We start from the raw sequence: 16315 nt of genomic DNA on the forward strand, positions 1-16315 counted from the left end.
GAGAATGTTGACCTCATGTTCAGAAGGCTTGATTTATTATTTTATGATATATATTACATTATTACTATACTACAAAGAATAGAAGGAAAAGTTCTCAGAAGGCTAGCTAAGCTAAGAATAGAAAAGAATGAATAACAAAGGTCTGTGCCCCGGCAGAAAGCGAGAGCAGCTCTGCCGTGAGTGGTCAGTAAATCCAAACATCCACAGGAGACCAATCACGGATGCACCTGTTGCATTCCACAGCAGCAGATAACCATTGTTTACACTTTGTTGCTGAGGCCACAGCTTCTCAGAAGGGAGAAAAATCCTAAAGAAAGGATTTTTATGAAAAGATGTCTGTGACACCCCACCTATCTCTCTAACCCTCAGATGCCTTGCCTACCTTTTTGCCGTGGATCTTGTCCTCTGAGAGTTCTGTCATTGTCCTGGTGTGAGGGTTGCTGTACTGTCCCACTGGGTGGGTTCCGCTCTGGTCTCGCTGACAGGGTTGCTGTGTTGTGCTGCTGTTGGGGGAAAAGGCTGTGCTGTTGTTAGGGGGGCTGCTTAGGCTGAGGTGAGGGCTGAGCTGAGGGCTGGTGCACCTGTACCCTAACTTGCCTCCTAAGCTGTTCCCTGTAGCTCTGATCTCCAGTGCACTGTGCAGCCCTCAAGCCTTCTCCCCCTCAGGCTCTGTCTGTCACCCTCAAGCCCCCCCTATGCCCCTCAAGGCCCCTCTCAACTGCCCCTCAGCTCCTGTGTGTGACCCTTAATCCCTCTCTTTGCCCCTCAGCCCCCAGCTTCTCAGTGTCACCCTCCATCTACCCCTGCCACTGATGCCGAATTTTGCCCCAAAAGGCGATAATAAGCTGCCCAGAGACTGGATTTAAGGCCTATAGGCAGGAGGTATTTATTGGCAACGCGTTGGAGAAATCACTAAATGGATTTCTGAGTTATGTACAGCAAAAGCAGGTTTTTATACAATTTTAAACAAGGATTACATCATTTATTACATGCATATTCATAGGCAGGCAGGAGTATAGGCGGAGTCTTCCGGGAACTCTTGGTCTTCCTTAGTTAAATTTTAAGCTTTTCCTAATTTGGACATCTTCCTGTTATCCTTGGCATGTTTTTCCATGGCTTGGCAGAAGTTACTGTTGTACTTGACTTGATTCTAACGGCTTGGCAGGTCACCTTAACCTATTGGCTTCCACTTCTGCTTCTTCAAATATTCTAATTCCAAAGTTTCTTCTGTGAGTGTATTTTAGATTATTTATTAACTTATCTAGATATCTGATCAAAGTTCTCCCTAACAGTGTATTTTAGGTTATTTATTAACTTCTGCGATTCCCTTGATATACTTTAAGTGTCTTTTAATTCTTTTATTTCTCAGAAACTATTGTTCATTATAATAAATGGCTTCACCACCCTCCGCATCTCTGTGTGTCACCCACTGTCCCCTCTCCCTGCTCCTCCCTCAGCTCCCAGCCTCTGCCACCCTCCAGCCCCCACAGTACCCCTCAAGCTGCCCCTCAGCCTCTGTCATGCCCTGAAAGGACCCTAAAAAACCCTCTCAATTCTCTAAAAAGGCTTAGTTTTCAAAGTGTCCTAAACACCCCACAAAAAAAAAAATAGCCTCAGAATACACTAAAAACACCCTACTTTTAAAAAGCCCCTAAAACACATCTAAAAATCCCCAAAGAACCTTTTGGGACTACTTAGAGATTTTTTAAAGAGCTCTGAGAATACCCCTAAAATCTTGAAAATGCCCTGTAAGACCCTAAAAAAGCCTATAAAATTCCCCCAAAAACCCTAGAAATAACCTAGGCGTAAAAAAAGTTCTCCATATACCCTCAATACTCTTCAAAAAGCCCTAAAACCTTTTAAGTAGTGCTTAAAAAGCCCCCAAAATATCTGAAAACACCCCTAACAATTCCAATTAGTGGTAAGACATCCCTTAAAACACCCTAAAATGTTTTTTTAAAAGTCCTGAAAAAGCCCTAAAGGTTCCTAAACATTCCCAGAGAATTCCTAAAAAACTCCTGCAAAAAAACCCCCTAAAATATCCTTAAAAATCCCTGAAAAAAAACCTAATAAAACCCCTGAAAGGCTGTTCAACTCCTACCTGTAACTCTGTGGCCTCCAAACCTCATCTCTACCTTCCAATTGGGGTAACTGCCTGCAGCTGCTGGGAGGGCTCTGGGGCTGTCCTACTATGAGGGTGGCACCTGTGCCCTAACCCTGCCTGGCACCCCGTGTCCTTTGCACCCCAACCCTCAGGGTCAGCTCTCCACCTGTCCAGCCCCCCCATATCTGCCCCTCAGCAATGTCTGTGTGTCTCCCAGAGCCATGTCCAGGATCCCACGTGCTGCTGCAGGGAGTCACCGGTGGGCAGTGGGGGAAGTGAGGGACGGGGCAGGGGCGACCTGGATTTCAGAACCCCTGCAGACGGCCGGGCACTCAGCACCACAGGCACCCAAACACCAACGCCACCATTGTTCCTTGCCCACAAAACACATCAGGCGAGGTTCCTGATGGCAGATTGCAGGAGCCACTTGGAACTGTCAAACCAACCCAAGTGGACACTGGTGCCAGCTTGAGTCTGGGAGGCATCCTGTGCAATGTGGAATTTCAGCAGCCAGCTGGCCAGTCGGGGACACAGGCCCCTGAACAGCAATGCCGGCCATTTTCCCTGGAAACAAAACTCACCTGGTCAGGTCCCTGATGGCAGATTGCAGGAGACAATTGGCACTGCTAAACCACCCTTCCTCCTGCAGGGGCCTTCACCTCCCTTCTCTGTCCAAGGCCTGGCTCCCCTCACCCGGCCGCATGGCTTCCCCTCCCACACCCAGCCCGCAGCCGGGCAGGGCAGCTCTGAACCTTTCACTCACCGGAACCAAGAGAGCTTCCCCTGGGAGTTCTCTGCTCTTAACCCCCTGTGTGCTCAGAGGCATATCCATGTCCGCAGTGGCCACACCAGGTGCAAAATTCAAATCTGAGGACCTATTGGTTTGACCTATTAGTTTGATAAAACCACACATTGGTTTGATCCCAAAAAACGCACTTCCTTTTCAAACCAGGACAGCGGGACCAAGGGATCCGAACAGAAAATCCTAAACGAGTTCAGTAACCCAAAAAGAGGGGTTAATTGTGAAATGAGCGGCTCTGATTGGCTGGTCCACCACAGCCCGCGCCTCTCCATCCCCGCCCCCACCTGCCCAGCGCCCCAAGGTTCCCCCTCCCCAAAAAACCCCCAGCCCGGGGCTGCAGCGTCCCGGAAAGGTCTCAGCCAATGGCAGCGCAGGCAGGAGGCGGCTTAGCCAATGAGAGCTCGGGGCGTTGGATTGCCTCATCGGTTGCCGGGCAGAGCCCGCGGCCCATCGCTGCCCAGAAGCGGCGGCAGCCAATGAGAGCGCGCGGCGCTGCCGAGCCCGCCCTGCTCCGGACTGGCGCTCCCAGCGCAGCGCGGCTGCTTTGGGGCTGCTGCTCCCTGCCCGGCCCCGGCCATGGGGCGAGGGGCGGCAGCTGGGGCCCTGCTGGTGGCACTGGTGGTGCTGGGAGCCCACTCGGCTGCGGGCGCGGAGCCCTCGGGTGAGCGGGGGGCGGGAGGCGCTGGGACGGGGGGGAGAATGGGGAAAAGGGGGCGAATGGGGGAGCCTGGAATGGAGGGGGAGGAAGAGGGGACCCCCCAAAGGGAGAGCGGGAGGGGCTGAGGGGTGGGGGGAGGAGAGGGAGGAGTGGGAGAGGGTGGGGAAGGGGGGAAAGGGGGGAAAGGGGGAGGGGTGACCCCCCCGAGGGGGCTGGGGATTGGGGGATTTGTGGGAAAATGGGGAAATGGGACCCCAAAAGTGGTTTGGGAGTGGCTGGATGTGGGAGGGGAGAGGATGTGGAAGGGGAAATGGGGGAAGGGCGGCAAAGAGGAAGCGGCAGCGCGGGCAGGAGGGTCCCATGGCGGCCGTGGGGCACAGGGGGTGCGGAGTGGGGATCCGGGGTGGGCCTCGGAGCTCTGCGGTTTCTGCTGGGGTGTGCTGGGAGGGCACCCCCCGATCTATGTTCTGCACTCACAGGGGTGTTTCAGGAGCAGATAACATCGGAGTGTCACTTCATTAACGGCACGGAGAAGATGCCGTACGTGGCGAGGTTCATCTACAACCGGATGCAGTTCGCGATGTTCGACAGCGACGTGGGGCACTACGTAGGGTTCACCCCCTATGGGGAGAAGGTGGCTAAGTCCTGGAACAGCGACTCGGCTAAACTGGAGTACAAAAGGGCTCAGGTGGACAGGTACTGCCGGAACAACTACGAGGTGGCCATCCCGTTCCTCCTGGGGCGCCGAGGTGAGCTCGGGGCAGAGCGTGTCCCCTCGGGCCCTGCCCTGCCAATGACCCCGGAACACCACAAAACCTCCCTGGACATCGACCCAGAGCCATCAGCGCTCCTTGAACACATCTCCGGAACCTCCTGACCCACCCATTGATCTTTGTGGCTCGCCCAGTCCATCCCAGTTCCTCCCAGTGCGTCCCCGCGCCTCCAGCTCAGCCGAGCGTGGAGCTGACGCTTCTCAGCCAATCAAAGCACGAATCTCCGATGACTCATCTGTTGCCAGGCAGACCCGCAGCGCCGAGTGTCCCGGGCTGGGCTCGGCCTCCCAGTGCCGCGCACTTCATTCCCAGTTCCTCCCAGTGCCACCAGAGTCTTTCAAACTCCCTCCCAGTCCATTGCCAATCCCTCCCAGTACCTACTCAGTCCCTCCCAGTCCTACTGAGGCCATTCCCAGGTCATTCCAAGTTCATTCCCTCAGCACAATCTCCAATTCCAGGGCCCCTCATCTCCTCCCATTTCTCTCAAAACCACCTCAGTTCCTCTCCGTCCATTTCCAGTTACTCCCAGTCCTTCCCAGTTCGGCCCACCCACTCTAACTCAATTCCCAGTCTATTCCCAGTCTATTCCTAGTTCACTCCCAGACCTCCATCCTCTCTCCCAGTACTCTCCATCCCCTCCCACCTCTCCCAATGCCATTCAATTCCCTCCCAGTCCATCCCACTCCGTCCCAGTACATTCCCAATCCATCCCAGCCCATCCCCAGTCCCTCCCACCACATTCCCCTGGCCATTCCTTATCACTCCCAGTCCACGCCAGTCTCTCTCCCTCCCCTCTCTCTTGCTCTCTCTCCCAGTGTCCCCCAGCGTGTCCATCTCGCTGGTGCCCACTCGACCTCCCAGCCCGGCCCCGGCCGCCTGCTCTGCTTCGTGATGGATTTCTACCCTGCTGCCATCCAGGTGAGGTGGTTCCAGGGCCAGCAGGAGCTCTCGGAGCACGTGGTGGCCACCGACGTGGTCCCCAACGGGGACTGGACCTACCAGCTGCTGGTGCTGCTGGAAACGCCGCCCCGGCGCGGGCTCAGCTACAGCTGCCAGGTGGAGCACGTCAGCCTGGAGCAGCCCCTGAGGCGGCACTGGGGTACGGGGGAGCCCCTGGGGGCGCTGGCAGAGCCACTGGGCTGTGCTGGGAGCCACTGGGAGGGAGCTGGAGAGAGCCGGGCTGGAGCTGGGAGAGGGGCTGGGCAAGGGCTGGGAAGGGGTTGGGGGATGCTGGGGAGGGTGGGGTGGGGTTGGGGGGGTCCTGGTGGGCACTGGGAGGGAGCTTGGGGGTGCTGGGTGTGCCTGGGAGGGATCGCAGTGAGCCCCGAGGGGCTGGAAGGAGATCGGCGATGGCAAAGCGGGGCTCGCCATGAGCTCGGTTGTGCTGGACACAGCCTGGGAGGGCTCTGGCTGAGTCCTGCTGGGGCTGCCAAGGGACTGCGAGAGGCTTTGGGGGTCCTGGGGCGCTGGGGGCACCTGGGAGGGGGCTGTGGGATGCTGAGAGGGACGGGAGGGGCTTTGGTGGCTCCTGGCCAGGACAAAAAGGGATTGGGGGGAGGTTTCAGGGGGTCCTGGCTGGGCTGGGGGCCACAGACAGGGCGCTGGGAGGGGCTCGGGGTGTCGGTGAGAGGTTTTGGGGGTGCTGAGCCCTGCGGACCCCCCAGAGATGCCGCTGGACGCCGCCAGCAGCAAGATGCTGACGGGCATCGGGGGCTTCGTCTTGGGCTTGGTCTTCCTGGCGCTGGGGCTCGGCTTCTGCCTGCGCAAGAAGGTCAGGGCGGGTGCCGGGGGTGGCGTCCCCCCCGTGGCGGAGCGTGTGCGCTCCCGCCGGGGCCCCCAGCCCGGTGTCACCCCCTTTTCTCTGCCCACAGAGCTCCTGAGCCGGCGGCGGCCGCAGCCCCTCCCCATGGGCTCGGGCCTGGCCGGGACCCCCCGCTCCGTCCCCGCTCCGCTGATTCTGGGGGGGTCCCGTGTCCCCCCCAGCCCCGCTGGCGCTCTGCCCCCGCCCAGTGCCTGCTCCCAGTGCTCCCAGTAAAGCTTCCCAGTTGGGCCCGGGCCCGTTTATTGGGGGGCGATGGGGAGGGGTTTGGGGGGGGGCGATGGGGAGGGATCTGGAAAGAGGGAGGGGGACAAAGGGTGGGGGCTGGGCCCGGGGGGAGCGGGAAGAGGAGGAGGAGGAGGAGGAAGAGGAAGAGAAAGAGGAAGAAGAGGAAGTGGAAGAGAAAGGATCAGGAGAAAGGCCAGAGAGAGGAGGAGAAGGAGGCAGGATAAGAAATGAGGAGCAGGTGGGGGAAGGAGAAACTGGAAAGAAGAAGAAGAGGAGGAAGAAGAGCAGCACTACCAGAACCTTGCCGTTTTTCCACGCCCCCAGAGCTGCAGCCCCCCCGGCCCCGTCAGCATCGCCCCCTCCCCACATCCTGCACTGAGCAGGGAGGGAGAGCTCAACCCTTGTTAAGAATATCTAATTAATTTAAAATAACTAATACTTTTTAATTTTAATAAAATGTTATTTTAATTTATGAAAACACCATACAACTTAAATTTATATAATTTAAAAAATAATTTTATATTGGTGTAAGAGTCGGTCCTGAATTTTCCCTCGTCTGCCTCAGGATCGTCATTTGGGGACCACTAAGAAAAGACCACCCCTGTCTTAAATCTCTGGCTCCAAAGGAGAAAGTCACATGCCAACAACGCCCTAGATCTGAGAGCGTTGCTAAGCCATTGTTCTCACAGGTGTTGTTTGCTGTGTGCTACACTGAGCCCAATGAGAAGAAGAAGGGGCACCATGCCCTTTTTGCAACAACAGCCTTGGGAGCTGTCCCACCTCTCGGCCTGGCTGGACTTCTCCTGAGTTTCAGGTGGTCCCCCCACAGAAGACCCTCACCTGTTTTACAACCACCGTGACAGACAGACTGAGATGTAAGGAGCCTCTCCATCAAGGACTGAGACATGGAACCCCCATGTGAAAAGGCCCCTCTGCTCCTTCCAAGGACTGGGACTGAAACCCCCAGCCCGGGGCAGGTGTGTGGGGGAGGCAAGCTGACCAAAGCGAGATGTTTGCCTGCAGGTTGTGACCGCTGGACCAAAAAGACAATGGCTCTCGCTTACTGCCGAGAGCATGGACTACCTGTTACATCTATTCCTTATTGTATCTGTATCCCCCCTCGCAATTTCCAATAGAGTAATCATAATAAAAACCTCTGAGTTAGCGAGAGACTTCGAGATGTCACCGATGCAGCAGGCAGATCCTCGACTGGATTGGACCAAAGGACTTTGTCTCTACGTTTGGTAGCTCTATTCCCTCTCTCTTCCTTTATCTTTTCTCTCCCTTAATCCCTCTATCGCATTTTGCTGTGGTCATTCAATAAAAGTGCATTTGTTTCGATTATCACTGCAAACCCCCTTGTACCGTGTCGGTTCTTTTTGCACCCTGAGATCAAATCCATGAACCATCACGAAACCGATCCATGAGGACGCATCGTGACACCCCCCGAGGATCCCTCCCCAAATCCCCCCCAGCACCCCCAGACCCTGCTAAAACCCCCTCAAGTTCCCCCCACACCCTCCCCAAATCCCCCCCAAACCTCCTCAAGACGCCTCCCCAAATTCCCCTCACGACCCCCCCGTCCTCTCCCAGCGCCTCCCCCGCTCTCTCCAGCGCCTCCCGCAGGACCCGCCCGAGCCCGGGGCGGCTCCCGGGGGTCCCTGAGGGGGTCCTGGGGGGGGGGGAGGGGGCCCCCGCTCCATGCCCGGCCCGTGGTCAGGGGGCGCTGCTTTGGGCTCGGCTCCGATTGGTTGAGGAGGCGCGGGGAGGGCGGGAGTTGCTGAAGGGAGACGCCCGGTGAGTGGTTGGTTTGATAGAGGACGCGGTGATTGACAGGAGAGGGGCGAGGGAGGCGGGCTTTGCCGAGGGGAGGCACGCGGTGATTGGTTGGTTCAGCTCGAGAGAGGCGGGAGTAGCTGAGGGGAGACCTGCGGTGATTGGTTGATTCGGCGCGCGAGAGGCGGGCGGTGGGGAGGCATGCAGTGATTGGTTGGATCCGCGCACGGGAAGACCTCTGTTCCTGAGGGAATACCCGCGGTGATTGGTTGGTTTGGGTGCGCCATGATTCGTTAGTTTGGGAGATGAAGAGTGGTGATTGGATGGTTTGGGGTGGGGCGCGCTGCTATTGGATGGGAAAAGTCTGGGATTTTTTAAAGGACTTTCCCGGTTTTTTGGGGAAAAACTCTCAGATTTTTCACGAAAAATTCCCGTTTTTTTACAGGAGAAACATTCCCGGGTTTTTTGACCCCACATGACCCCAAATAACCTAAATACTCCAAAACACTCGAAATAAACCCCAAAGAACACCCAAAAAACCCCAAATACCTGAAAATGCCCCAAATGATCCCCAAAAAATCCACATAACCCCAAAAAAAAAAAAAACAAACAAACAAAAAAAAAACAAATTAAACTCAAAGACTCCCAAATGATTTCCAGTACACCTAAAAAAACCCCATGTACACCAATGTAACTCCCAAGAACCCCAAATAATTCCAAATAACCCCAAATAAACCTAAACAAACCAAAATACTTCAAAATAAACTCAAATAATTCCAAATAACACCAAATAAACAGAAATAAATCAAGTAAAACCCAAGATAAAGCTCAATTAGTCCATAAATAGCCCCAAATAAACCCCAAACAAACTCTAAATTAACCCAAAGAAACCCCAAGAAACCCCAGTTCTTCCGGTCCCCACCCATAAACAGATCCCGACCAATCAGAACGCGCGGCACTGATGACGTTCCACTTGCTGGGCACAAACTCAGAGCACTGGCCCTGCTCAGCGATTTTCAGCCAATCAGCGCCCGGCCCGACTCTGACTCATCACTTGCCAGGCAGACACCACACACAAAAGCCTCTCACTGCGGTAAATACTCACAGATCGCGGGGGTGGGGGGGAAAGGGTGTAATTTCCAGCCAATCAGAGCGTGTCTCGCTGATGACTCATCAGATGCCAGGAGCGGAATTTGGGGAGGGGGGGAAGGTAACCCTGGGGATGGGCTGGGGACCCCAAATTAATCCAAAATGGGGTCGGGACCCTAAAACGGAGCAGGAGGGGCCTGGAGCCCCCAAAACCAAACACGGGGGAGGGGATTGGGGGAACGATTGGAAAGGGGAGGGAGAGCGGGGAAAAGAGGGGGGTGGGACCCAAAAATTGAGCTGGGAGGGGGATGGGACCCCCAAACAGGAGGAAGCCAATTTTGTTCCTGGAATATGTAAAGTAGTTTATGGATACGCGAAAAGCCTATTAATATGCAACACGCTGATGCAATGAGAGAAAAGGACGTAAAGCAAAGGTTGTTATGGCCACCAAGACCCCCCAGTTATTTTCAGGGACACCCCTTAATTAATCTGGTTTAACTACATCAGCCTGTTGTATATTCATAGACCCTCATGCATATCCATAAACTAATCTACATATTTCAGGAACTATTTTACATGGCCCAGCCTTGGGGGTGTCTCCCTATTTCAGGAGTCTCCACTGAAATAGAAAATGTAAAGCCCCTCCCTTTGATGATGATGATGATGATGACGACATTAATTAATTTTGAAATTAAGGGTTTCTCAGGGAAAGATACGGGAGTAGAAATAACAGTTGTTTATTAGGAAAAATTAAAAATACAAATGCAGTAGTGCAAACAAAAAAAACCAGTGACACAGTCAGAATCCTCTGGGAATCCAGTGAAAAAGGTTGATCCTGTGGGAATCCAGTGGGCAAATATTTATCCTCAAGGAATCCAGTGGGAAAAGCTGAAATTTTTGGAATCTGGTCAGAAAAAGGCTAATCCTCTAAGAATCCAGTGGGGAAAGGGCTGATCCCTGGGAATCCACTGGGAAAAGCTTTGTCCTCTAGGAATCCAGTGGAGAATGAGGCTGATCCTTTGGAATCCAGTAGGAATAGGGCTGATCCTTTGGGAATCCATTTCTTAACCCCCAAAGACAGGGCACAGGAAGGGCCATGGAGTTTTAATAGGGTATGCCAAGGGTGGAGTTGGGGTTGGGGTCAGAGGAGGAGTTCTTAGCAACACAAGAAGGGTGAGATCAAATTCCTGCCTCTTAGCAACAGCAGCACTCCACACAGAACCTGTCCCCAAATCCTAAATTCCCCCTAAAACAACCGAGAAGTTATGCAACGTCAGATATATTCAATGAATTTCCTTCATTTAACCCAGTTTTGGGTGTTTTTAAAGGATGAAGGTGAAGCAGAGGCCAAACCAAAAGGCGAAGCAGCCAGGTGTGTTCCCAACATGGATCACAGGGAATGTGAGTGACCAGGGCTGTGCTCAAAGTGCCTCCTTCAGTGGGGGATGGAGCTGGAGCAGCGCACGAAGCTCTGCCTGCACTCGGGGCACTCGCAATGCTTCCCTTAGTGGTGCCTCCGTTGGTGTTGGGTCAAGTGAGAGCTCTGTGAGAAGCTCTTCCCACACTGGGGACACTCGTAGGGCCTCTCCCCAGTGTGGATGCGCCGGTGCCTGATGAGGTGGGAGTTTTGCTTGAATCCCTTCCCGCAGTCGGGGCAGCGGAAGGGCCTCTCCTCTGTGTGACTCTGATAGTGCAGGAGGAGATGGGAGCTGGTCTTAAACCTCTTCCTGCATTTATCACACTCGTAGGGCCTCTCCCCAGTGTGGATGCGCCGGTGGGTAATGAGGTGGGAGTTGTGCTTGAATCCCTTCCCGCAGTCGGGGCATTGGAAAGGCCTCTCCTCTCTGTGACTCCGATAGTGCTGGAGGAGATGGGAGCTGGTCTTAAACCTCTTCCCACACTTGGAACACTTGTAGGGCCTCTCCTCAGTGTGGGTCCTCTGGTGCCTGATCAGATTGGGGCTCTGGCTGAAGCACATCCCACACTCGGAGCACTTGTACGGCCTTTCTCCAGTGTGGATCCTCTGGTGCCTGATAAGGTGGGAGCTCAGGTTGAAGCTCTTCCCACACTCCCCACACTCGCAGGGCTTCTCCCCAGTGTGGATCCTCTGGTGCACAATCAGGTTGCAGTTCTGCCTGAAGCTCTTCCCACACTTCACACACGTGTGGGGCTTCTCCCCATCATGGAGCTGCTCATGGAGCACCAGCCCCAAGCTCTGGCTCCATCTCCGGCCGCCTTCCCGGCCCAGGCTGGCTCTTTCCCCCTCAGATCCCCGCCGGCTGCGTTTGCAGCCCCTCCTCGTGCGGCATCTCCGGGGCTTTTCCTCCCCGTTGGCTTCCTGCACCGTGGAGCCGCTCAAAACGGCCTCTGCCACCAGGTTCTGCCGCGGGCATTTGTCCTCTCTGCTCTCCATGCTCAGCTCCTGCTCTGGGAGAGGAAGGACAAGGACAGGATGGGATTTGCCTCCGTGCCACAGGCAAGGGCAAGGAGATCCCCCCAGGGCTGAGCTGCAGCCGGGGCCGTGCTGGGCTGGGAGATGGAGCAGCACAGAGGGGAAAGGGGCACTGACTTCCTCCTCACCTGCCTCAGTGTCCCCGGGCATCTTCCTCTTCCTCGCAGCCTCCCTGGGGTTGGCAAGAGAAATCCTGGTTTGGGGAAAACAAGGGATGAGAGCGTTTGTAGGAGTGTCAGGGGGTAGGACAGTCGGGACAGACAGAGACGAGAGATCTCTGCAGCCAGGACGTGGAACTTGCGGTTTATGCAAAGGGCCTGGGTGCAGGGCCCTGCTGGGAGCTGCCAGGCACAGCTCGGAGCAGGCCCGAGAGAAGAGAGGGGTAGAGAGGGTGAGAGGGTAAGAGAGTAAGAGGGGAAGAGCATAAGAGATTAAGGTTCCCGTTACAATACAATCAATCTTCTTCTGTGTTGACTATTCTATTTCTCACTAACCAATCTAGTACAAGATACAAATCCTAGAGCATTTACATACAGCCTGTAAAAATCATTACATCACCATACTGTGTTACAGTTTAAACCCTAAAAACTCCTCTTTGGACCCCTTCTATTGAGCTAGTGGGGTCTGCTCTGACCCTTGGATCTGTCTGCAAGCAGAGGGAATTGTTTCATCAAAAGGGGTTTACCTTCAGTTGGGCCACACCATTGTTTTCCAATTGTTCACTAACTGAGGTATCTCAGAGCTTGCTTTCATTTTAATCTTCCTTATACTTTTTATGTTCACAAAATCTTTTGCCACACAATCGTATTTATAAGGCTTTCCTGTTTCATCTTCCCCAACACACATTGAGTTTGAAGGTCCCTCTGCCCAAGTCCATCTCTACAAGTCACTGGCCATCACGGCTCCAGAAAAACCTCCCAAATACCCAAGATTCAGCCCTGAAAAAGCCTCCCAGGAGTTCCCCGTCCCTGGTCCCTCCCCTCTGGCATTCAGGGGGTTCCCCCCTGTCCCAGCTGTTGGGGGTCACGCTTGGATTGGGGGTCCCCCTTCTCCTCGGTGCCCGCCCTGCTCAGGCTGCTGGCAGTCCCAGCAATGCCAAAAGCTCCCCACACTTCGCTCTCCCCATTTCGGGATGCCGGGGCTGTTTGGGCTCCCGGGCTCCCTTCTCCCCTCATTCTCTGCTCTGGGCTGTGAATGAGACGAGGGCTGGTTGTCTCAGACCTGCCAAGTGAGTGCTGGAACCTCCCACGCTGCGTTTCCAGCTTTCCTCGAGGGAAGCAGCCAGTAAAGAGACACAGCGAGTGAGAAGAGGAGTGAGAGAATCCCCCGGGGTAACTGGGACTGGGTCTCAGAGAGGGGCAGGACCCCTCGGAGGAAGGGAGCAGAGGAGTTTCCGAGCCCAATCCACTAGGAAATGGGACAAAAGGGGCTCCTAAAAATTCTGCTGGATTGAGGGATAAGAGAGCCCAAGAGCATCCAGAATTAAAACCTGCTGGGTTGAGGAATTAACATTCCAAGAGCATCCACAGTTCGGCAAAATTCTGCCGGATTGAGGATATGCTCAAGAGCATCTGGGGTTGGGCAGCAGAGCTGGGTTGAGTGTCGGAGAGTTTTTCAAGAACGGCTTAAAGAAAAAGGCCATGAGACATACATTTGAGAGAAAAGTATAAGGGAAAAGTAAAAGCAGTTTCTAACAGCTCTCAGCCTTCTGATTTGTGTAAACAATTAGACTCTCTCAGGCATCATTCTATAAACAATGGAGTTCTCGGCCTGTCTTCCCATAACAAGCAGAACACCGTCTCTGGGAAGGCCTGCCATCCTGAGAACAGATGTAGAAGTTTTGGGAACACTAGTTTCTGTTTTAGTTTCTGGTTTCTGTTTTGGTTTTTGCTTATGATAAACAATTGTAGGTATTCTAAAACAAAAGGTGTGGTTAGAGTTTTCTCTGTTAGCCTATCATGAAATTGGATTACAGAATATGCATGGAGTTCATTACTATTGTTATATAAGGTGATTGATTGATGAATAAAGCTGAGTTCGATGCATCAAAGGATGGTTGTCTCCCCTCATTCTCCAACAAATGGTCGACCCCTGGACGTGATACCATACTACGAACGAACGCTCTTGGGGATAACGGAAAACCACGGGAGATGAGGACTTGTCCAGGTTCCGAGGAGCAGCTGCGGAACGGCAGTAAGCACGAAAACAAAGCGGACGAAGTTCGCCGATCCGTGCCGTGCCCCAAGCGACCGTAACAGACGGGTCTTGGCTGGTAAGTGCGGCCGACGCCAGAGGTACTGCAGAGCGCGCTCATTTATTTAGATATGGACCGGCAAGCCGCATATGAACTTTTTATAAATTTTCTGCAAAAGAGGCAGATTAAGGGAATTGATTTACAGAAAGAGTTACCAGGTCTTTTAGCCTATGGTGTAGAGAGGGGAATCTTTGTCAATCCTCATACTATTCACGAATTATCTGAGTGGCGTAAATTTGGTGATTTATTGTGGCAGGCTACTTTAGATGATGATAAAACTGCCAGGAAGTTGGGTAAATTATGGCGGGTCATTAACACTGAGCTCTTACAATTTCAAGCTGAAAAGAGGGCTGCGCGCCAGGCTACTGCCGCCCATGCTCGTAATGCAGAGTACGATCGAGAAAGGGAGTTTGATAAGGATTCGGGCACTCCTCTTGGCCCTGCATCGAGGACGGTTTTATTACCAGCCTCGCCGCCTCCTTCAGCGAGCCAGGCTCCGAGCCAGGCTGCGAGCCAGGTTCCGAGCCAGGCTCCGAGCCAGGCTCCGAGCCAGGTTTCGGGCCAGGCTCCAGTGAGTCACGCTTCGCAGAGCACTGTATTACCGGCTTCGCCGCCTCCTTTAACAAGTCAGCCCCCCCTAATGAGTCCAGCTCCGCAGGACGGTTTATTGCCCTTAACGAGCCGAGCTCCGCAGGGTGCTTTATTGCCCGCTTTGCCGCAGGCTACACGGCACGCCTCTGACTCTCCCGTATCTGCTATCTCACGGCAGCCGGGGCCACAAACGTATACTCCATTCCCAAAAAGCAATCAGTCGGTCCCTGGGTCGGAAAACGATTTGGCGGTGACGATTGCTCGGGATAGAAGAGATGCGTGGGCAGCCTTGGCCAAAGATGCCATGGAAAAGGGAGATCAGGAGCTAATGAGCATGGCTAATGAGCTGGCTTGTCCAGTTGTTTTTACCCCTCAGGCGGGGGGGGGAATTCAGGCGACGATCAGTGCTCTTGACTGGAAAACGTTATCCCAATTGCGAGCTACTGTTAGTCAATTTGGATTTAAAAGCGAGGCAGCCAGGCAAATGCTAGACTATATTTTTGACACTAGCATTCTTCTTGTTAATGACTGCCGTGGTATAGTAAAATTAATCTTTACCCAACACCAACAATTGCTGTTTAATGCCCATTGGCAAGCACTCGTAAATGAGTGCGTAGCAGTTCAAAGACAGCCAGGTGACCCTTTGCATGGTGTCACTATAAATGAGCTTATGGGTCTGGGACCTTTCCTTCGAACTGAGGCACAAGCTTTAATAGGCCAGGAGAAGTGCCGGGAAGCAATGAGGTTAGTCAGACTCGCAATAGATAGAGTAAAGGAACCAGGAGGCATACCAGTATATATGGGAATTAAGCAAGGTAGAGACGAATCATTTGATGCTTTCATAGATAGAGTTGCAGCTGCGATCGAGAGAGCAGGTGTCGCAGAATTTATGCCCGGGGCCCTTCTCAAACAGTGTTCAATTCAAAATTGCAATTCAGCTACTAGAAACGTACTTAATACCTTAGGTGCGAATTGGACTATAGAGGAGGCATTAGAAAGGATGGCCCTTATACCAACTGGACAACAGGCTCTTGTAGTAGATGCCATAAAACAGTTAGGAGTAGGCTTACAAGAACAAGCAAAATCCGCTCAGAATCAAGTGTTAGCCGCTTTTGCACCTCTTCAAACGGCAGCTGCGTTTGCAGCATCAAATAAAGAGGGCCACTTGCGCCGGGAATGCCAAGCACCATCAGAAGTCATCGCTGCAGCATCGGTTCTCCTTCCTGCCTCTAATCCTTTGCAACAGGGAGCCTTCAACCCGACACCACAGGGAGCCACCGCGGGCGAAGCAGAACCGCCGCGAAGGGAGTGACCCGCAGCGCAGAGCACAGATGAATTAGCAAAAGGATTTAACAGGACTTTGAACTTACGTCTATTCTCAATATGGTTTATGGATTAATGGAAATGTGTGAACTCGGTGATTTATGGTGGAATTTCAGTGCTGTGCTACCCCGAACTCGGCACGGGCGCGCCGCTATGGCCAACGGGAGGCAGCGGCGGGAAGATCAAAGCCGCCGCCGCGGGAGCGGCCGCGCCGCCGCGAGAGCAGAGCCGCCGCCGCAGAAGCCAAGCCGCGTCATCCTGAGAGCTGCGCCGGGAGTGATCAAAGAGCGCCGCGGGAGGAGCGACCGGAGCCGCATCGCCCTCGTGTGCGAACTGGGGGCTAGATGTCTACGGGTGATCAGTTGCTGTTTGGGAGCAGTGATTGGACATCAGAGAGCAGGTGATGGAGGAGCAATCGTGCTGTGCATTCATAGTTTTTGTTGGAT

The 16315-nt window shown here is 53.8% G+C and overlaps 2 pseudogenes; one reads left to right on the top strand and one right to left on the bottom strand.

Annotated features, from left to right (window-relative positions):
* Window positions 1–3422: 3422 nt before the first annotated feature.
* On the top strand, window positions 3423–6102 carry LOC128945532 (class II histocompatibility antigen, B-L beta chain-like; annotated as a pseudogene).
* Window positions 6103–10843: 4741 nt separating this feature from the next.
* LOC128945470 (zinc finger protein 208-like) overlaps window positions 10844–16315 on the bottom strand; it is a 463302-nt pseudogene continuing 457830 nt past the window's right edge.

Source organism: Melozone crissalis, unplaced genomic scaffold (assembly GCF_028551555.1).
Source record: "Melozone crissalis strain CALT ecotype California unplaced genomic scaffold, PUWL_Pcris_2 ptg000066l_1, whole genome shotgun sequence".
Taxonomy (NCBI): Eukaryota; Metazoa; Chordata; class Aves; order Passeriformes; family Passerellidae; genus Melozone; species Melozone crissalis.